The sequence below is a fragment of the Ambystoma mexicanum genome, chromosome 6p (genome assembly GCF_040938575.1).
Source record: "Ambystoma mexicanum isolate Mex_15411 chromosome 6p, UKY_AmexF1_1, whole genome shotgun sequence".
NCBI classification, from domain to species: Eukaryota; Metazoa; Chordata; class Amphibia; order Caudata; family Ambystomatidae; genus Ambystoma; species Ambystoma mexicanum.
In genome coordinates, this window is record NC_090935.1 from 797,652,434 (window position 1) to 797,676,419 (window position 23,986).

A 23,986-nucleotide genomic window follows, 5' to 3' on the forward strand; every position below is an offset into this window, starting at 1 on the left:
TGCAATCCTCATTCCACCGGACTGCAACTGCTAAACCAAGTGCACACCGACAATGAGGAGGATGTCAACTATGCAAGGTGCCGTCCGTCGCCGCAAACCACGTTTCAGCGAGCATGAGCGCAACATGCTGACTGGTATACTAGTGGAGCATGCCGATGTGGTGTTTGGTGCACATCTACGGCGCCTAGCTCAATTAAGGAAAAAGGAGATTTAGGATGAAGTGGTCCGCAAAGTGTCTGTGATGGGGACAACACCCTGGACCATCAGAGATTGTCAGAAGAGGCGGGACGACTTACGTCTCTGTGTCCATAATCTCCTTGCTGCAGAGCGGAGCCAGGGGCTGACCACAGGAGGTGGTGCACCTTCCCCCATAAAACTGCAGCCATGGAAGGAGGCCTGCAGCACTGTCCTCCACATGGAAAGCCTAGAGCGGGTAGGAGATGCGGAGACGGCAGCAGCATCAGCCGATGATGCCAGTGAGTGCCTGTAACTTTAATCCCAAAGTGACATCACACACACATTGTATCCCCAATGCCAATGGTGAAGTCCAAATGACAAGTCAGTGGCACCAGATCCCTGCTGACTTTGCACCCACCGACAGCCTCAGTCCACACAAGTATGTACCTCTATGGACGATAAGCGACAAACCTCACTCACACAGCCCACATGTCCCCTGTAATGGCCACACAAGTACCATCTGCATGCACAGACACACGACCCTGTCCAACTGCGGTTGTCACTGCCGTGCCACCACATGGCCAAATCCATCTCATGTCAAGATGCACACATCAATGACACCAGTCGCACACCTGTGACACCCACCTTGTCCCTTCCCGTAGACTTAACATCAATGCAGCAACTTTCACAAGTGGAACACATCCATATCACAATCAAACTGTACATGTCACACATCGCCTGCTGCATAATCACAAAACCCAAGTCAATAGACACCAGTATCCCAGCCAACAGGCACTGTGCAGTCCATGGCCACACCACAAATATGCTCCCACACTGCATCCCCCACACAATCATGCGTGCACCATGCCATGGCCTCCATCGTGTCCATGACAATTCACATGACTCTAAATGTACTAGCATTGATGTATGTCAGATGGATTCACACCCATTACCAATGCCCTGCCTCACTGTCCCCCCACAGGCACATCATTTGAGAGTGACAGTAAACATGCCACCACACCCAAGTCCACTGCTGCACGTCGCCAGCGCACAAAATCAACACCCTCTAGCCAGGAGCCAGGCACCTCCATGGCAAGACCCGAGCATGCTACATCATCTTCTGTTCATCCTCGCCACCACCAGGAAACACCTGCTGCCCAGCAGCCCCACAAGTCTACACCACCTGTGGCCAAGCCGGCCGATCAGCCAAAAACACCTGTGGCCAAGCCGGCTGATCAGCCAAAAACACCTGTGGCCAAGCCCGCCCACCAGCCAAAAACAGCTATGGCCAAGTTGGCCCACCAGGCAAAAACATATGTGGCAAAGCCAGCCCATCACCACGAAAAGCCAGTATCACCAGTCCGGAGCCTCCCGGAAGAGCCAGAATCCCCAGTCCGGAGCCTGCCAGACAAGCCGGAATCCCCAGTCCTGAGCCTGCTGGAAGAGCCGGAATCCCCCCCACCCAGCCAGGCACACCACCCTGCAACTCCAACAGATGGCACTGGAGCACACAGCACTGTGGAGGCCACTGGGCCCGACACACAGAGCAGTGGTGCCCATGTTCACTCCCCCAGGCCCTCGCAGCCACCTCCCTTGCCATTACCAGGACTGTGCCACATTAGAGACATTGAGTGGCGCCTCAGTAGAATGGAGGAGCGGCAACAGGCTATGCACGGCTTGGTCACCCAGCACCTCACAGAGGCACAACTGACAAGGAAGACAGTGCAGAACATCCCGTAACACGACACGCATGCTCGGCAGAGAAACGGAGGGCGTGTACCAACTTGTGAGGCTTGTGCAGGAGGGAAATGAAGTCATGTCATCTATGGCAGAATCCATAAACATGATGGTGACCGCTATTGCCAAACAACGGCACATCACCACCCCACTTGGCCCTTCCACTAGCGCTACACCTAACAGTTCCTCCCATAGTAGCCCTGTGCGTCGGTCGCAGAGACTCAATCGCCCACCAGAGGCTCACCCTCATCCTCAAAAAAGGGGCCATGAATAGGCGAAGTGACTACTGCTTGTGAGGATAGAGTAGTTAGGAAGGGGCAGTGAGGTTAGTCGGGGGTGGTTTTGGCGTATTGGATGTGGGGGTAGTGGGGGAGAGGGTGTTGGGGTATTAGGTGTGGGGCTAATGGGGGAGGGGCTGTTGGGGTATTGGGTGTTGGGGTAGTGGGAGAGGGGGTGTTGGGGTATTGGGTGTGAGGGTAGTGGGGGAGGGGAATGGGGTAAATTTAAGTGGATAGGAGTCAAAGGTAGAATAAGATAATCTGTACATAGTTCATCATTCAATTCACCTGGTTTAGCAAAAAAACATGGCTGGACATTGCTTCTTGAGTGTGTGTCTATTTAATCATGTACAGTGTCCAGCACCCAGTGTGACCCATGCCCAGTGCCATGTCCTTTTCATTCCATCAGACGTAATTGACAATGAATGCTTGCTGTGTGGCATGTCCATCATGGCCATGGTGGTGCTGGGGAATCCCAGCATCTTCTTCATCCTCAGGTGGCATCATGTCCATGTCAGTGTGCAGGGAGACAGTGCGCCGGATGCACATGTTGTGTAGCATGACACATACTAGCACTATTTTGCCCACCGTCTCTGGACCGTACATGAGGGCTCCCCCCGACCTGCTGAGGCAGCAGAACCGGGCCTTCAACAGGCCAAATGTTTGATTGATGGGTACGCGAGTGCGTGCATGTGCATGGTTGTAGGCCTCTTCGTGCCTGTTGTGTGGTTGCCTGTTGGGGGTCAAGATCCAGCCCATCAGGGGATACCCGGCATCACCTGCATGGGAGCAAGAGAAAGGGTACTTGTGATTTATTTGGTCATTCCATGTTACCAATGGCTGTAGTGTTCTTTACAAAATGCAAAGAAACACAGGGTAACATTACAGTACATGGCAATTGGCATTCTCTGTTGCCCTGTAAAGTGAACATAGGGTTGATCCTTGTGGGAGCCAGGGGGGTGCAGTTGCTGCCTCATGGCCCATTCAATGTGAACCTGCACATGCACAATTCATGTTCTACAGACCACTATGGTCTCAGTTTTCATAATTGTGTTACCAATGGAGGAGTGTGCATATACAGTGGCAAGTCACACATTTGCCTACTATCATGAATGTGATACAGGGATATCCCCAATATGCCAACAACATACCCAGGTCTCCATGCACATATGCATCGACACATTACCCTATATGACTAGGTCAGATATCCATCAGTAGTATGTAGCACGGGTGAAGGGGACGGTACTGTATTACGTCTGGGTGGGTGCTAGCATGGTGGAACGGAGCTACATTGGATGTGTCCCGCAACCCTATCTGTCATATCTTGAGTGTAGTGAATAATTGTGCCTTTCTCCATTTTCATATTTGAACCATTGTACTTGTAGGTGTCCCTTAAGGTGACAGGACAGGCGTACTGATCTGCGGTGTACCAGTGGACTAAGTGCAGCGACTGATTTTCTAGGTGTGACTGATGGTTTTCTCTCTGGCCGAGCATCATGATTCGTGATTTGCTTTGATGAGATCAGATTTCATGCATTGTCACTACAGAGTGGTGCATTGTGGTACATGCGGTTTATGTTTTCAGATGTACCTAATACATGTGCTGGTGTGAGCTCTGTGTCTGTTGTTTGCATGTAGACATGGCTGTGAAGGACTTACATATCTGCATGCATTAGTTGTGCTGCACATTCTGGTACACTTACAAAAGTCATACTGCATGGCACCCAGTACACTTTGCGTGCTCTTTTTAATATCAATGTGTGAGGTTTCATGGTGTACAGGTTGGTAATGATGAGGTTGCTTGGTCTATTTCAACTTCTTCGATTATTCCCTGAATACCACTCATCAGCCTTCAAGCCTTGATTTTGTTTAAAAAAGTTCTGCCTGTTTATTATTGAATGCATTTCCAAACAATCCATAGCGAAATATGTGTTAACTCGTTATAAAAAATTATGTTCATGACGCTTTTATATTGAATTCACCTGGTATGAGAAACGTTGCCATATAAATCCGTACAAGGTTTCAAATAGAATCCCTCTGTAGTGTGCCTGGCAGCGCACCGTGGTGAGCGTGGCCTTCGCCTTTTGCCATTAAGCAGTATCTAGGCAACAACACAACCTTCAAAGGGTTTCTCCATGCGACACCTGCGATGAGAGAAATCAGTTACCCTGCATGCTTGGTGCTTCTGGTGCAATGGACCGTTCGCTTATCATTCAGACACAACCAGTGCGCATGTATATGCTGATCTTTCAAGCACTCGGGTTTGGCATGGAGGCGACCCTTAACCATTCAATTTGGGCTCTTGATATTGGCCAGAGGGTTAAATAGATGTCATGAGAGAACACAACCTGCTTAGCATCAAATGGCGATTCTTCGCACTGTAGCACTTAAACACTTAAACAGTATTTGAACGTGCCCACCCAGGAGACATTCTAATTGCACTTCCATAAAGCACTGTTGGGGAGTATTCAAGGTACTCCCAGCGCAGGAAATTTGCCGGAGTGCTGCCCTGTCCCCAGCGAATCACAGATTTGGTCTGAAGCTACTGACATGCAACACTGACAAGTCTTGTGAAAGGAACCTGTTCATTGAAGCGCTGGTTGTATGTGCTTCAGAGCAAGATTCCAATTCAAGATCTGTCCTGAAGCTCGGTTATCACATGCACTGCACGAGCAGCCCACATTTCATCAATAGACACTTTCAGAAGACTTGGCAAGGGAAACTGAATACAGAAACCGCCAAAGTCTCTTGTACATGGTGCTGCTGTCCAAACTGGTATATGTGTTCTGCAATGTACAGACGTTTGTTTCTTAGGGTGAGTAATCAAAACTGCAGATCCCAAATTCCATTATTCGCTCAAAAGGGTTTCTTACTGAATAGGACATGTTTCAAATGTAAGATTATTCACATTCTTATGTTCCCACAACGCTCTTTGTTTTTATGCAAATTGCCAGGCTTGGGTTCTATGAAGAGATACTGTACTGCATGACTAGCCTGGGGCCAGGCTCCTTGGCCCCGGGCCCTTCCACCCTGTGGCACCACTCCTCGAAGGATGAGAGGGTTCCCCCAGTCCATTATTTCCATTTCCATCACTGTGTATTGACCCTGCAAATCTCTATGCAAATGAACTGCATTTCGAAAGGTAAAATGCTTCTGCTGACATGAGCGATAGAAGTGCATCACCCCGGCTCTCTTTAGGGGCTTGGTGTTGGCTATTCAAAGACTGAAGATGGGGGAAGAATCTTTTAGTACTATACACAACAAACATGGACACATCATTGTTTTTAAGTATGCATTAGTGTGAACCATTAACCCTAATTGCTTGCCAACACTAGACTTAGGAATGATGAGATCACTGGACACATGGTCGTTGGTTGGCTTTTACCATTCTGAACAATACAGCAAGAGGATTTTAAAATGACATTAAGATGGGTTCTTGCGTTCGCAACAGAAGGCTCTGTAGGGTGTCTGAATGGAAGATGATGTCCTTTATGGTCACACCAAAATGTTCCTGCATTCCCATATAAAAACAAATGTATGTTTGCTTTCCTGATCATGCCAAAAATATACTATAAGAAAACATGCCCAGGGTGCTTCTTCTGCCAATATATGCGAGTATTGCCATGTAAGAAGATACTCCTGTTGACTTTGCCAATATAAATGCCATTCCATTGCATCCCACAGATGAAAACATGTGGAGACTGGTTGTAGGCACTATATAAATAAACAATGCCATACCTTACCTCTCATCATGTGTTGCTTTACCCTTGATATCGAGTAAAGAAAATGTCATGGCACAGTAAGAAAATATATCAAGATTGGCTGCACCAATGTAGGTCAGTCTAGAGTCTGAACACATATCATGTTTGCTTTATCTTTGATACCCAGCAAATGAATGCAACGACACAGTAAGAAAACATGTCCAAACTAACAGCAATAATGTAGGCAACTCTAACCATGTAATACAATGTATCATGTTACTTTTACTTTTGATAGCCAGTAATACAGTTATATATGCCACCGAGATTACATATTTCCAGAGTGGCCACACGAACATAGGCCAGTCTAGCCATTTAAAACTTATAATTTTTGCGTTAATGATGTGTTATTTATATAGCGCTTTTGCCAAATCACTTTACATAGGACATGGTTACATACAATATCACCCAACCGAAGTTGGTACTCAATTATTGACCTAAGAAGAAGGAAAAGCTGAGTTGGCTTTGCCGGGATGCAAACCTGCAACCTGCAGACCACACATAGGTCACAGCAGTGAGCGCTCAACCTCGCGGAACTATTTTACCAGCTCAACTTAAAACGTCATGCCATGCCCAGTAAAAAATCTCATGCCACAGTAAGAAAACATACCCAGGCTGGGAAAACCCAACATTCACTAATGTTTGTACTTCTCTAAATGACAAGAATGGGAAAACAGTTAGGTCAAGTGCAGAATTTGCACACTGTGCTCAAATCACGCCTTCACCTCTTAATTAAAGTGTGTGACCCTGGGACAATTAATTAACCTGTCTCACATTTGCCTGCTCCCAAGAATTTCACCATTGTTAGTTCTTAAGAGTGATTTAGTTTTCAGAGCATGTTCTAAAAAAGAATCTCTTAGTTAAAATGGCAATAGTGTTGCTTCATATATAATAATATTGATCTTTGATATATCGCACACTGCAAAATCATGTGTTTCTTTGCTCACTAACAGCAAGACCATATGAAAACCATCACTGTCTTCTAATCTCATTCTACATCTCGCTATGTGCCCTTTCCTGGTAGTTTCTAATGTGTATCCGCTACCTATTATTTATTTATATGTTTATATTGCACTGCAGCCCGCGTGCATCAGAGCGCATTTCATAGAGACAGACTGGAAATGTAAGAAAACGGGACATGGCGAGGGCCACATAAAACAAAACATATAGAGAGAGATGTTTGGCTAACTGAAGTAACTAAGAGTAGGCTCCTATTTGAAGAGAAGTGTCTTTAGTTGTTTTCTGAGTAGATGGTTGGTTTCCAATCTCAGTGCGGGAGGAAGTTTATTCCATTTAAGGACTGCTTTGGTCGTGAACGCCCTACCTAATCCCTTTGCTTTCTTTGCTGGAATAACTTGGAGAAGACCATTCTTATTTGATCTCAGGTTGCAGTATGATTCATACCACATGAATTGTTTTTTTTAGGTAGGTTGGCGCTTTTCCATATAAACATCAGTGTACCAGAGTGATGACTTTAAATGTGATGCGTTCCTCAATCGCCAGCCAGTGTAGATCCTTTCTGTCCTTTGTGACATGCTCTCTCTTTGATTTACCAGTAATTGTTCTAATAGCGTTATTTTGGCCCACTTGGCATTGTTTTAGACATTTGCTGCTGGCACCCAATAATAAAGAGTTTCCATAATCCAACCGGGAAAGAATTGTGGCTCTCGCGATAGTTGTGCTGTTTTGTAGGCTCAGCAAGGGTCTGATTTTTTTCAATAGTTTCTGGTGATTTTGGCAGTTCCTTTTAAGGTAGGCTGTATGAGCTTCTGCTCCCAAGGATGCCTGTAAGTAAATGCCTAGTGTTTTAACTTTTTCTGCTATAAAAATGTGTGTCTCTTTGATCTTGAATGCGATGTTTTGCGGACTTAGTTTTTTCCTAGCATGAGTTGATCCGAAAATCATGAGCTCTGTTTTGGTGGCGTTTAAGCACATCCAATTCTCCTTCTTCCATCTTTCAATGATGTTATAAATTCTCGAGAGTTTTTCCCTGTCCTGTTCATATGGGTTGCTTTCGATCGATCTCCTGTATCCATATTTCAGCACTTTTATATTCTTTGCAGATGCTAATCCAATTTCTGGGTTATGCTGGGGTTTGTTTTCCTTTTTTATACAGCTGCTGAGCTGCATCCTGTATTTATACTATGGCTGGCATGCCTTCCTCGTGGCTGCTGTTGCTGAAAAGTGCTCAGTACCTATGTGCAAACCCAAGTAGTTTGGTCATGAGCTGCTAATGTTGCCCTGGAAATGCCACTTGTTTATTATTCTGATTCCAATAAGAATGAAGAGGGCAAGGGGAATTGTATGGAGTACCCTTGCTTATTGTGTCACCTTAATTTCTCTAGTTTTACGGTGGTGTCTTTGCCCTGGCCAATTCCTTAAGATTGCCCTTCTCTCTATGTTTCGCTACTCCCTCTTTCTCTCTGTCTCTCTCTCTCTCACACACACACTCTCACACATACACATAAACACACACACACACACCTGTGCCAGATTACTAACAAACCTGTGTGACCTGCACTCATCTGTCACCAACAATCTAAAGCATGGCAGTGCTTGGTGTCACTCAACCCCCCTCTTCCGCTGAGTTTCATTTTGCGCTTACACAACGTGATTCCTCACATGGATCCTCAAGCTGTGGGTCGTGCATATGTTTAAACGCATGGACAGCCTTAGGCTTTTACAGTTACATTCACATTCAAATGCAAATACGCATCGAATTACGTGAGCGCGGCTTCTGCAAGATACGATAGCTCAGAGAGGTGATTAGTTTTGCATTAATGCCAGAGTGGTTGTGTTGTCCAGTGGTAGCCCAGTGGGCAGAGAGCTCCTGGAAAACACCAGCCCATGGAAATTGACACATGTGGGAGTGTGTTCTCTGAAAAACATGGAGCGTAGGAGTGAGTAACACACAATGCAAGGGGACCACTTGAAGGCATTGAAGGGTTTACGGAAAGCATATGATCTCTCATGGTTCGATGCAGAGTGATGGACTGAGAATGATGATGATTGCAGGCAGGAAGTCAAGACAGGGAGTCACGGGTCATGACTTGAAATTGACACTGACAGCGAGAACCTGAAATGGAGGCTCTAAAACAGGGTCTTCCAATTTCAGGCCTTCGGGCCGTAATCCTGACGGATTTTCAGGACATCATGTGCATTTATTTAGAATCATTGTATGCAAATTTATCTCATGAATATTAATGATGGGTACCCTGAAAACTCGCAATTTGATCTGGCCATCGCGGCCTGGAGTTGGACAACCCTGCTCTAAAAGGTCAAGTGTGGGGAGAACAGGGATGGGTAAAAGAGATAAGATGGGGACAAGTTACCTTTCATATTAGGGATAAGTAGCTTTCAAACTCTACTCAAATCATGGTCCATTATCCTTTAAATCCATTTCAATGCTCCAACACCAACAGCAAGGCCGTCATCTCACCAAAATGCCAGGGTTCGTGAAATTGAAATCACACAGAAAATGTCATCACAGGAAGCAATGGTACATGCCCTTAGCACTTAATGGGCCTCATTACACGGATGGCGGTAAGGGATTACCGGCACCAGTAAGGGCACCGGTGCCGGTAATCCCTTACCACCCTACTACGAGGTCCCTTTGCTGGTCCCTACCTTAACGGCTGGTTTTACCAGCTGTTAAGGACGGGACTCGCAAATGGACCTTGGAGGCAATTACGGTACCGCAATTTGCGGTACCGTAATTGCTGCCTTCCCAATTCCCATTGAGCCCTGTGGGGGCTCAAATAGGAATGGGGAAGGGATAATGATGAATGGGGAATTACGGCCCCACCAACCTTGGAATAGGGCGGTAATTCCGCCATTCACCATGGCGGGATTGGTAAATTACTTCCGTGTAATGAGGCCCAATGACTTCACAGGACGTGCCCTTCAGTGACGCATCTGGAAATTACATTGCAGATGTCAAAATTACTAATAAGCTTATGACTAACAAAATAATAAGCATTTAATAAAGCAAACAAAACGACTCTTCCAGTTAGCACACTTTAACAAGGGGGCTGCCTTAGATATATAATGGGTGGGTTCATGATATGACAGGGCCATACCAATCAGAACCCACTTAGGCTCGGGACACTACGCTCATCTGTCCAGACGGCCGCATATGGCCAGTTATTGGCTCCTTATGATGGTCATAGCCTTGGATAGCGGCTATTGTCCTGATATTTTTAATGCAGACCATACTCCCAAGTGCTGGTACAATATGCCAAGCATAGCGCACTAGCCTATGCCTATCATATCCTGATATGCCGGGTTTGTCATCATATGTGAGGTACAGCCTAACATGTTCTGGTACTGCCATCACATGCAACGTACATTTTCCAATACCTCAAAAAGAAATGCCATCTGATGCCTCTTAATATGCCAAATCTCTGATTGCCATATGTAAGGTGCAGCATTAAACGTACATGTGCTACCAACACATGCCACGTGCAAGCGCATATGCTTATTAAAGGCCATCTACAGGTAGTTAATGCCTTCTGTATGTTGTATAGTCAACATATGCAAGGCACAGTCTCAGCTGCCCAGGTGCTGCCTTTATACGCAGCATGGCCGCAAATGCCCGACAATGGCATGAAATGGCAGAAAATACATGATATGCCTTCTAAACTGGCCATATGCGAGGTGCAAGTTGGCCTGTGCCATCATGTGTCAAGTTCAGCCTTCTTAAAAATGCCATTTAATGCGGTTTAATGTTCAAATGGGGGATGGGCTCCGTGCCTCCACCTTGGGATGGACCCCTATCTTGATGGCGGATTCAAAGAAGCCCGTACACATTTTGTGCAAACCATAAATGGCACACATAGCCCGTGTCATGATAGAGTACTGTGTGCAGCAGAGGTTATGGCTGCTGTTGGAAACTTAATTCCAACCTAATCAATTAACCCTGTAATGTGTTGTCTTCACTCTAGAGTTTATGCGTTCAATGTTACGCAATTTCTGTAGCTTGTTCACCTTTCTTTACACTGATCATGTGCAATACCTGAAGTTGAAATGAATAGGTTTGAGTACCACCATGATTAAGACAATAGCTCAGTGTGATAAACCCATGTTGCACCAATCTGTTTTCATATCCGTTAACAGAGTACCACGTACCGGCAATGGCAACTCCCTCTATGCTCTCTTTGAGGATGATAACCCTGTGTATACAACTTTGGTAATAGTAACACCAAGGGCTTTTAAAATGGGAAAGTCCCATTGAAAACATTTTTGTAAATTAGGCTCTAAACGTTCTTAAAACAATCTACCTGCAACAAAAAGTGAGTTGGAACAATTATGATAACATCTGAATGGTGGATGTATATTTTCCTCCCAAAATGAAGAGCACAATGCATTATCCGAGAGGCATGGTTAGGTAGGCAAGTTACTCACGTTCTGAGGCTCTGAGCGCCGGGCTTGCCACCGGAAGATGCTGTGTTCCTGGGCAGATGCTCTTAAGTGATTGTATAATACTGAGTTGTCTTCACAAAGCTTTGCCTCATCACATTCTGTGGGTTGCTGTCTTTAGTTCATTGCCTCTTCTTTCCTTCCTTGAGGTTGTTTGAGTGAATGTGGCCCTAGTTCAACAGAAGAGAGACAACCACATGTTACAGGTGTAATGCAAGCTTAATTCACACAAAATGGTCTCCTTTCTTTTAGAATTTCAAATATTCTGCTTCACTTCATAAACAGGTGCCCTTTTAACTGTGTTGTGTTGGGTGAATATAAATGTTTACTATTTAGTAGTGAAACCAAGATGATATTGTTTAGGCTCAAATCAATGAATATGTTGGTACTTATAGACTTATTTTCTGAAGGATAACAAGTACATTCATGCTCCTTGTGCAAAGCATATTTCTATGAGGATTTGTAGAAAAAAAGGATATTGTTGGTTTATCATGTAACTCGCATACTTTCCAAGACAGCACTCCACAACAGGGTATTATTTCAGTCAATGGAAGTCAAGCAGTCACAAACAATTGCACTTTACTGTATCACAAAAATGGGGAAACCATGCATTCAAGCACTGAATTTGCAGACTGGACACAAATCCCAGCAGCATCGTTTAACCAACACGTGTGATCCTGGGCAATTCATTTAATGTCACCTGTAAATATTTTTCAGTCCCCAAATATTTCAGACTTGTGACTCCATAAGTGTATTTTAGTTCTCATTGTACATTCTTCAAAAAAGTCTCTTACGGTTTAACTGGCAATAGCGTTCCCTCATATTTCATAACACCGACATTGCACACAACAAAGCCCCTTGTTTCTTCAAACACCAATTTCAACACCACATGAAAACCCTGACCCTCTTATAAGAATAATAATGATAATAATATTAATACATAGGTGATTTATATAACACTTCATGCCAGATTCCTCTAACTTTTAAACTCTGAATTGATCATTGGTGCTATAATGATCCACTCCTGGGACTAAATCTATTGAGTTTGAGGGCGGTGAAGGACTATGTCGGCCTGAGTAGGATATAGAAGCTATGGTGGACAGCATTGTCTTGTTCCCAATGCAAGCGTGTTGTGCTTGATCTATCCACCAGGCTAATCGTTTGGATTTTGGATACCTGCACATTCCTGATCATTTCATCTCTGTATCCTCTATCTATTTTCTGGTATGTGCATCTTCTTCGTGGCTTCCTGTCTGTCTGCGTTATCCATGCTTCAGCAGATAACAGTGATGCTGCTAATCTGTGTCTTGCATCTTTGATCGGCCGACATGTGATGTGCCGATTGTTTGCAACCCCTGTTCTGTATGTGTTCTAGGACAAGTGTACCTTTCTGATGGTACCCAATCTGTGTACTGCATCCATACCATGGCACCTATACCTATCTTTTGGTTTCTAAATTTAAAATTCACAACATATGTATCATCTTCGTGATGTTAAATCTGAGTTCTGTACCTTTGCTGGGGTTTATGTAGCTTTTTTAGTCTGGCTACTGATCTGTGCCCTGTCTATATACTACAGCCCACATATGTTTCTTGTGGCTTTGTTTTAAATGTGTCCTATACACATGCTAGAACATACGTACAGGTGTTCACTGGCCTATAGAGCAATAAAGCCGAGGTGCAGGCCCAAAATGCTAGTATGGGCCAGTTTGTGGTCAAACTGGGGCAGTGTGGTGAGTTACTTCACTATGCAGTTAGTAGATGTGGCCAGTGTGTAAGTGACTTCAATCCAGCACTCCAACTAAGTCAATGCTTAGTATGGGATGCCCAATGGAAGCCCTTATTTATATATTTTTATGTCAAGGTTCTTTAAATCTGGATGATGAACCCTTATATAACGCCCCTCTCTTTGAATCTCCCCGACCTCACTGAGCCAAGAAGTAGGTTTGTTATTTGAAGAATTGAACAACATATATCACACGTTTATGAATAGAATAATATCTGAATAGCACACTTATGAATATGTACAGTGAGCAGCAATGGGTAATATTACAATATCAACAATCTCTTTAATCAGTTAGGAGTAGGAATAGAAAGGATAAGGTAGTGGAGAATACTTTGTATGATTCAAGGAAATGCAATGATGGGAAAGAATGCAACACAGAAATGAACTTGATATGGTTTCAATCAAAAGACAATATAATCACTTTTTCCCCTGTGACTACTCACTCCCCCCACTATGCAATATGAAGAGATGGAAATGAGGGCACACAGGTTTCAGGAATACAATCAATAATGCAGTTCAATCCCAGTTCCCCCAGCAGGCTTAGAGAGAACAGGTATGATTTTAAAACAGGCAAAAATACTTTTGAATATGATCGCAATGAATGGGAGAAATGCTAAAAATGATTTTAATTCACTAAAGGAGACTCAGCACTACTGAGAGTTACTTTGGTTTGGTTCAGGTCAACACAAGCAATGATTCATGAATGATTATCAGATTGAAAACGAATTTCAGCAGTTGAAAATAAGAAATAGCTATTTTGACAAGTGGTGAAATGGAACTAAATTGCAATTCGTGGCAACTTTTCTGTGTGCGGGAACCGCGATAGCGGAAAAGCTGTAATACTTAAATTTCAGTTCTAGGACGTGCGGTTCAAAAGTTACAGAGGTTTTTGTGAAGGTAGATTTTTTAGAAACAGAGTCAAGATTTCAAAATGCAAAAATGCGCTATTGAAGATTTGAAACAAAGATTTCTTAACACTAAAGAGTCTATGGAGCTGCAAACTACACGACAGCCAAGCCACCTATCCAGAGGCGCCTCCGGATGGTTTCTGTCTGAACGAGACGATTGCCTTTCTCCAGAAAATATATATTAGCGCCAAGATGATTATTGCTACAATTATCAAGAATTATGTGGAGGAGAGAAGAATTAAGGGTAGACAACAGAGGTTCTGTAATGCAGTTCCGGACAGATTGAAATGGATGGAATAGTATTTCTTTAAGCTAAGAGATTGGTTATGGACAGTTCTAGACTAGATACTCACTCCTATGGCTTTGGAATGGAGTGGGCCCCGTCAAAGATCTGGTCAAGGGTTTGGCTGGGATTCTCTCGCCACCGGACAGGTCTCAGCTCGGCTCTCAGCACTGCGCTGTGGTCTGCGCGGTCTCTTGGACTGGATCTGACGTGTTTTGGATACAGCTCTGCATTCTGGGTCTGGATCTTGGTTCTAGCACAGGGTTCTTGGCTAGAATAGCAAAACAGCACAGCCCGGCTGTTGAAGGTGAGAGCCCCTTGGGAGTTTAGGGGTTAGAATCAGGTTGCTAGATTCTGCAGGCCTGCTGAGAAGGGTTCAGCTTTTGGGTTAGGCCTCTCTGCTTCAAAGTTCTAGAGTTTGGTTCTAGAGTCTCTGTCTAGAGCTCTGTCTGGATCTTCTTGCAGGGTGCTTCGCCAAGAAATCAGTTGAGTAGTGGAAAAGTGTGTGTGTCCTGCCTGTCCTCAGCAGTCCCTATTTATGTATTTCCAAAGTGGGTGGGGAGGCCGATTCTACAATGCCCAACCCTCTAAGGATCTGATAGGTCATAGGATTCCCTGTCTCCTGATTGGAGAAAGGATCAGCGTGTCATCCTGTGTCATCTTTATGGCTTGGGGAAAAACAATCCCCTTGGTCTCTGTATAGCATATCTTATTTTTCATAAAACACATATTTACAATATACACAACTTGTTAATACCACATAAGTCACATGACAGATTAATTAAGGTACATTTCTGTTCAACTCTCATCATCAAGAGGTTCAGAAATGACCATTTTTTGCACTTTTGGTGGGTTTCTCAATTTTATTTCAGCAACAATTTTTAGACATGCATGCACACCCCATCTGAGCACAATTCTGTAATTTTTCCGGTTCCTGGCATAAACACAGTAGCTACAATATGAATAATTCTGGGGTTTGGTCTCAGAACATCGCACGGAGTCCAGCTTAGTCTTCAACTGTGGGAGAATTTTTCATTTTAACAATCTCAAAGTTTCACATTTTTATCAGTTCGGTACAATATTTTATAAGCATTTTTCTAAAACATACATTTGCTGTGCTTTCTGAATCCACACAATGGTTTGTCTCCGCCTCCAAGGTCTGGGCTGACTCAGAGGTCACATGTCCTTCTTCCTGCTAGCAGTTTGTTGTCAGTCACACCCGAATTAGCATTTTCTATTCAGCCCAAGGATTCCTTTGTCTGCACTGAGAGCAATAGGCCAGAGTGCCACTCCCAATTCCTTTTGACACCAGCCTGTCAATCTCTTAGCCAAGGGCAGGGGGAAGTTTCTTCTGTCCGGGGAGAAGGTGTGGAATTCGTTTCAACACAGTGTGGGAAACTTTAACTCTTAACCCAATGTCGAAAAATGTTCTTTTCTTAAAATATAACTCACATTTTTAACACTTACATTAAACAATTTCTTGCTTCAAGCCTTTTCAGAATATGGTTTTAAATTGTATCCACCTCTTAGGCTTCTGATAGCAAGTCTTTCTTTGGCATGGTTTGAGTTCCATGTTCAACTTTACCCAAAATGGTTTTAAAACGCCTGTTTCTGATAGAGGTGAGTAACGGTATTGCACCCATTTTCGACAGATTTCTTCCAGCAAGCAATCCTCAAAAGTATACTTTGTTCAGATATAGATACACGTCTGTGGACCTTATATTTATGTAGATTCCAGAAGGAGAATAATGTTGACCACCCAACAAGGGGGTTGGATCTTTTTGGGTGGTTTGTAAGCCATTATTTTTGTAGATTTGACACCAAATAAAAACAGATTTTTGAAACAACCCTGTTCCTTTTGCAATGATTTTGCTCTGTGAGCAGCCAAATGATGGGCTTTGGCGGTGGTCTCCTGTGTTACCACTGACATAGGCAAAAGTAGTTGGTGGCCTATTTTTCAGGTTTTCACTGCGCACTTTCTGGTGATTTCTGGCGAGTAGCATGCTTTCCGGCGGCCATTATGCTGTTTCTGCTGCCAACAATGCACAGTGATGTTGCAGGGCTTGGATTAGTGGGTTAAGACATCCCACAAGTGTTATTGGAATCCAGTGGTTTTAATGAAAACATTTCATAGAATGTCTTCATAAGGGAACAATTATAACGGAAAAAAAATCTATTTCTTTTAAAAATAAATATGGGATGTGGGATAAGGGGTTAAAACGGGTGGAGAAGGGGTTGGGCTGGGGTTAAATGCACAGGGAAACATGGGGTTTGGGGGGACCCCACCAAATAAAAAAATAAAGACATTCGATATGTTTTAGTTATAAATGTTTTATTACAAAATCATTCTCTGAAAATGACAAATATTCTGTAAAATGAAAAATGTGTAGCTCATTTTACCAGAAAACTCCCCCTTGAGTACTATGCAATCACTCTGTCACAAAAGGACTGTGGGCCACTTTTCATTGGTACCCAAGCCAATGTAATACCCCAGTCGGACCCTGCACACATACCCTTATCGTGGACTGTTAGTGCTGCCCTTGAAATGCTATTATTAGTTTATATGCCTTTTTTGATTGATGCCAGTGAAGATATCAAGCTAAGGGTTGTGATTAGGATGGCAGATGCTGACGGAAGCTGGTCAACAGAGATTCTTATTTCCGATTACTTATTTGTTTGAGTGGTCCAAGGATGTCTGTGCCGCGGCACCAAACGCGCTGAAAATGGTTACAATCATCATATTTAAATCCTAGCCTCACATGGGCGATATGTCTTAACTGCACACTAAAGAAGCACACCTACTTGTGCGTGCGTGTTCATGTGTGATTATGTGTGCATCTGTGTGCGTTCCAGCAGGAGTGCCAATGCAGGTATCCTCAGAGTCGCGAAGGAAAGGATCCGGGAGATGGTCGCGCTAAAGGAGGTAAGTGGGTGGGTGATGGGAGGGCAGTGGGGTTGGGGGGGTGAAGCAAGGTGGATCATGCCTACCATTCAACGTGGAGGAAGAATGAAGGGAATAGGCAGAGCACAGTTCCCCTCTTTCATGTCATATCTTAGCTTGGAGGGGGTACAGTGATGGAGTGGTGGAGGGCACAATGCAGAGTGGTCAATTCCCTTGCTGGAATGTCCTGAGCTTGCAAGACATGGAACCATAGCATGTCCAGTTGCTGTGATCATATGCTGAGTGTCATATCATATCCCCATCTAATGAAACTCAATTCCAAATAATACCTCAAAATATTAACAGGATTGCATTTAGTGCGTCTTCAGTTCTGCCTACTTCCAGGTGCATCAATAATATCTGTTATATTGCGAGGGTCAGGGAGAAGGAAGTGCATGTAGTTCCTTCTCCCTGTTCCATGGTGGCCATTTTTTCTGTTTAGCTTTCGTTTCACTTACTCTAATGGCGGCCATAGAAAGGGAAAAGGCACTATCTGTATTCCATTCTCCCCTTCCATAGAGGCCATTTTCTTTATTTATTATGGCCGCAACAGAAATGGAAAACACGTCTCGCAACTGAAAAAAAACACCATTAGTACCACGGTGTAATGGGACGGGCTACAAATAGCAATAACACCTGGCCTTCAGGCCATTATCCTGGCCGGCAGATCATTGCTCATCTGATAATACCGCTGGGGCCTTTGTTCAGTAACTATGGGCTCCAGGGGCTTTACCGCACGTGGTAATGGCCCGCTGGCTCATGGCTTGTTGCCTTGTTATTTCCCAATTTAATGACACTTAATTGATCAACCCAAGCTGAATTTCGAATTTCTGAACTGCAGGTTGGGCACATGTCAGAAAGGAATTCTTACCTCGCTGAACTACCCAGCATCACAAAACGCATTGTACAGACAGCAGAAGTGAGGCACAGCTTCACCTAGTTACTTACCACCATGAATATGCCAAGGAAGGTCTTAAGTGCCCATAGTAGTATTAATACTAATACGTTAGCAAAATAGCCCATGCTGTGTAATAATTGTCTAATATATGACCCTGTGAGGCTCGCCAGAGAATGCATGCTTCTGTTTACAGTTAATGCTGTAATAATGTGTGTTGGAACCTTTTGAGAACTGCTTTTTTTTTACAAATGTGATGGAGTGGCTCAACAGTGATATTTAGCTGATCTTTGGCACATAATACACAAGAAAAAACCTCTGAATATTTCTCACATATATACTAGCAGCAGTAATGGGACATGAGTAGGATTCAAAGAACTCGGCGGTCCAGCTCAGTTCTAATGAAGTGGACTGGCCAGTACTAAAATGACGCAGTGAAGTGTGTGAATTATTACTGTGACTTCTGAAGCGTGCAAGCTCTGTAGAGGTTCCTAACTTCTGAGCATTTGGAGATAATACCCACTAACCCAAAAGCTCAAACTTCTGCACACAAAAATCCACACAACCACCTTCTCGCACAGCAAACCACACGCACTTCACCCCAGTGCAACAACAAACAAACAACACATAATTCACACCAACAGCACACGCGGACTCACATCAATCCGATATTAACACCCAAACTCAGCGAATGGTGGAAATTGAACTGAAGCTGCCGACAGGATATCACCTTTCTCACTTTCCTACTCCCTCTTCACCCTACCAACCCCACCCCACCTTCTTGTTTGCAGATCCGCCAGAGCACCTTGGGACAAATTCCGTTGGTGCCGGTGTGCAGTACAAATACCTTTAACATTAACATATGGGTGAGAGCTGGGACCAGAGGGTCCAGCATGAGAGCCCTGCCTGCCTTGTGTCTCCCAGGGGTGGCCAGGGCAATGCCTGGGATACCAAAGGAAAAGTCAGGGGTAGCATCTTCTCCTCCTGCACTCCCCTAGATGACACCCCTGCCCAACAGAGCTTATATGTGTGATGGAAATTCAAACCGAGCCTCAAAACACACACCTGGCCTTGCATGTTTTATGAATTCTTTCCAGCCCTATGTACCTATTGCTTCAAATCACATTGAAGCCTGGTTTCAATTGATTCAACCTTATAAAGGACATAGAACAAAGTCAAATGAAATCAAATGAAACCTTAACTAAAACAAAGTAAAGTTAACACAAATAAAGGGAAAATGGAAAAGATTGCCAACAATTCGAGCCAACATGAACTCTGTTCAATTGGAGACAACGGAATGAAGGTTTAAAGCTCTCCAATCATTTCGAGGCAGAGCTGCCACTGGTTCCAATAATTCCAACAGGTTTGAAACTCTGCTGTTTCCAAAGGGATGAATCCGATTCAGGCCCTTCTTAACATGTTAGGGCCGGGCAGAAAAACAGCAGGAGGTTACTGTAGACCTCTAGAAACGAAGGATGGAGAGAGGACGGAAGTGTTCGAAAATCATTTCCTTTTCGCTAGGGTTTCTCCATCAAGTCTTGAAAAGTGGTTTGGAATTCCAAAAAATGTTGCCTCTCAGGAGCTGTACATATGGGCTCTGCTCTCTCCGTTTTTAGGTAACTTTCTAAGGAATCCTCGAATTCCTTCGCCGTTGAGGCCTTTTGAATTCCCAGAGCGTACAAGTCGTCATAGAGGAATGTAACACCTCACCCTCGATGGAGGGTTCGGGGTTCGGGGAAGTTGCTCTTTTGATAGCTTTGAACTAGATACCTTGTTTTAACACCTACCATTTTCTTCATTGATTTTCCTGTGTTTATGTTTTCTCTCCGGTGCTTGGATGGTGCCTTTGCAGGTGACAGATAGCATGCTGTGCAAGTTGTAAATGACAAAATATGTCCGTAAGAGCAGCAGAGGTTAATCGAAATCCAAGCACTTAGAGCGGATCAGAGAAAAAACACGTTACACTGGAGCCCACCTGGGGTAGCTCTTGCTGTGGGAATCCTCATCTCATTCCACACACTTACAAAATACCCCTCCAGGTATTACCTTTAAGCTTTTCATTTTGCACGCTTAATAAGTACTCTTCCACGTCATTTCCTAGGTTGCCTTTTCTCAGTCTTAAGAGATTAAAAGTCTTCCATCTTCAGAGACAACATTAATGTTCTCTGGTCTGGGCACTGTTCTAATGAATTTGTGCATTCTAGGTTGGGATATTTTTGTCTTGATTTGGGAATATTATGGTTTGTGTCTTGTTATCTGTTTGTATTGATGTGTTTATGTTATGTTGATTTATACTGCAAACCAATACCACTGAGGGGCAGTCTCCAGGTGCGTGGCCCTGTAAAAGAGATGGCAGTGGGGAGGTTACTGAGGATACGATGAGAGCATAGGTTCAGAACCAGGAGCAACTGGTGTCGGTGAGTGTTGTTTTGCATGTGGGAGTTGGTGCAGCAGGCCCCATGCATTGTAACCGTATGGGTGAGACTCAATGCTCGGATGTGTGCTAGTGTTTGTGTTGGGGTTAGTGTGTTGTGTGATGTTGGTTGGCTTGTGGTAGTGCGCACTGGTTGGTGTCCATTAGGGATCCAGAGTCACAGATGGCTGGGGCTGGAAGACTGTTTGGTGTCTGCGTTGTGTACTCGAGTTGTTGGCAGTTTTATGGACTATGTGCGGTGGTACACTCTAGGTGTGTTTACAGCATCTCAGAGATGGTGGGTGTGGACATAGAATTGATTATTGGTGTGTTTATGTGTAGTGAGGATAGCCCAAGGTCTGGTGTAGTGGCGTTGGTTATGTTGGAGGCGCAGGAAGGGGAGGTGGGTTAGTAAGTCAGTCGATTTGTTGGAGCCTCTGGTGTGACTCTTTGGTTTCCGCTTGATTGTACTTATCCATGTTCTTGGTTTTGGTTCATCGGCCTATCTCGCCTCCTCTCAACTTTTCGTCTGTGATGTTATTGCTGCCGGTGTCCGTTTGAGGATGTCATTGTCTGTTGAATAACCAGTTTTCTAGTCATTTCTTGAAGATGATGTGTTCTTCTGTGTTTCTAATTTCTTCTGGCATGGTGTTCCAGAGGTTAGCTATTAGATGTGAGAACTGTTCCATCAAATTTTCTGCATGGTACATTTGCTGAATTTGACACAAGAGCAAGGGAAGAGGGCCCAAAAACTCCTTTAAAAATGTATGCTAAAACAATAGGCGAGTCATTTTGCAAAATATGTTAATTTTATGCAAGGGACCACCAACAACAGGAAGATGCCATAGGGTTTCATTGCTTTAATGCTTTAATGACGGAATGAAAATCATATATATTTGGTAGGCCTCTGTATAGTTAAGGTGAAGCCCATGTACATAGACTTTCCCCCAAAATATATTGCTAATGACCTTTGACTCACTGGACGGATTTGGTTAAAAGTTTCCAAAAATAATAAAGTCTGTAACGCCCCCAAACTGGACATTTGGAAGAGAAATGTGTTAAAAGAAGAACAAAAAGTTATTAAGAAGAAAAATAAACAAAGTTTTCGACATAGTCCCATTCATTTTCATATAGAAAACAAATGCATCAATTGAACACCTGTAGCGTGAAAACTGCTGAATGGATTTAGACGTAATAAGAAAATCTGAGCAGATAATTCGTTGCTGTTTTGGGCCAAATCTGTGCAATCGTTTTTAAAGTATTTGACAGAGCCCACTGGTCAAACGTTGTGTTGCTACTTCATTTGCATTATGGTTGCTGTAGTATGACACATAAAAGAATGAACAAACTAGCAATTACGCTTCCGTGGCATAGACGACATCCTGATCACTAGAAGTGCTTCTCCCCGGGTGAAGATAATCCATTGGACTTGTGATGTTTCATTCCATATATTAAGATAATTGGCAATACTATTTCTGACTCGACACCATGCTAACAAAAGGAAGGGTTCCTAACTCTGGAGACACTCTTTTGTAAAGCTGAAATACCAACAAGTACGTTTTTCAAACCAAAATTGTATACTAGCCCTTTACTGTCCTATAAGTCCCTCACTCTCCATAAAAACATCCTGTATTTCCCAGCATGAGCAAGGCCAATTCCCCTGTCAAGGACGGAGCAGCAGTGTGATCTGTCTAGAGGGATAAGTGTTAATATTAAATAACAGGCATAATGATGAAATACCTCAGATCATACCTCTTTCATGCAGACCTAACATCATGGAGACACGCACAGGAGACCAACAGACTTGAATCAAGAACCAGTTGTACCCCAAAAAATGCTGCTTACGGAATTCTTGTGAGTTATTCGACTGTTTGTGGGCTGTCGCAAGTCACGGCAAACCCCAATTGTTCACCCAAGACTGGAGCACAAAGTACACACTGCAGTCTAGGATAGGCCCCTAAAGGTGGGGAGGATATACACCCCTGCACTCTCCCCAGTAGCTGAAAAGCAAAACAATAATATCTTAATATTGAAATACTGCCATAGAACCCACTTACCAATAAAGAAGCATACAAAACCTGAGGCTTCGAACGTTCAAGACGAAAAGCAGGAGCTCAGTTAGAAAAAAGGAAAAGAAAACGCATATCTTATGCTGATCCTCCTTGCAGCATTGAAGAAAACAAAATAAAAAATGATGAAGTAACCACTGCTGATGAAATCTCAGCCCCATTAGAAAGATTAATCCAGTAGCCTGATCACAGTCTAAATGTCCGTAAATCCAGGACCAAATGTCTGATACTTCTAGATCAACAGGACTCAAGCCACATCAAAGGAATACCAATGATCCTCCTCAGAGTGATTATGGATCCAGACGTAATGTTGGCAAGACTATAAGGTCCTAGTTAATATGGAAAGAAAAGTAGGTATTTGGAATTATGTCTGAACCTGGCTGTAGGACCACCAGTTTGTAAAGAAATGTTTGGTTCTAAAATTAGCATGGCTTGTAGCTTGATGATCCACCTGACTGATGTGATAGATCCTGGGAAACTAACTATTCCTGTCCTACATTTTAGATCCCCCTCATTTAAGCATTTAAATTAACTTGATTGTAGATAATGATGTAACAATGGCAGGTGCAAGGTGTTAGGAAAGATTTCCATTGAATGTGCCATTTTCCCCCCAGTTGTGTACCCCCAACTTTTTTGCTTTGTTTAGACACCATAGTCTGACTTTACCAGAGGAGCACAACCTTCTGCTGCACTCCTCTGGGCCTTTTGCTCACTTCTTATGCGGGAACTGACATAACCTTAAAGACAGTCAGTACTAGGAGATTTTGTTTCCCTTAGTCCTTGTCCATGTTGCAACTTTTCTGCAGCATGTAACAAGTGTACAATGTGCCTTATAGTGCAGTGCACTTGGGTCTTCCTGTCATTTCCAAAGGCCCTTGATACTCTTGAAGGATTTTTTAGGTGAGGTGCAGATGTGCCTTGGACAGGGCTGGTGGCAGCTTATCATTTCACACATTTTTAACCTTTTCTTGCCAGGTAAACAGCGATTACTGCGTTTGGCACGGTTAGGTGACCTGGCTCCAAAATGGCCACGGCAAGAGGTTTTTTGTCCTGTCCTTTGCCATCTTGCCCCTTCACCTTCCCCAGGTCGAGCCGGCCCAGGTCAGTCCTGGGCATGCATTTTCCCGCAAAGTGCCAAGCTTTCACAGGCTTCTGCATGCCTTGTGTGCGCGCCCCCAGGATGTAGGCTGGAAAGTCTGGTTCCAATACACATCCTGGGTGCCAGAGAGTCTGGTGTTCTGTGAATGCCTGGGACCACCGTGGTCCATGATTGGTCCATGTATGGTATGCCTCTATGTGAGCAGATCTCCAATTGGGTCCTCTT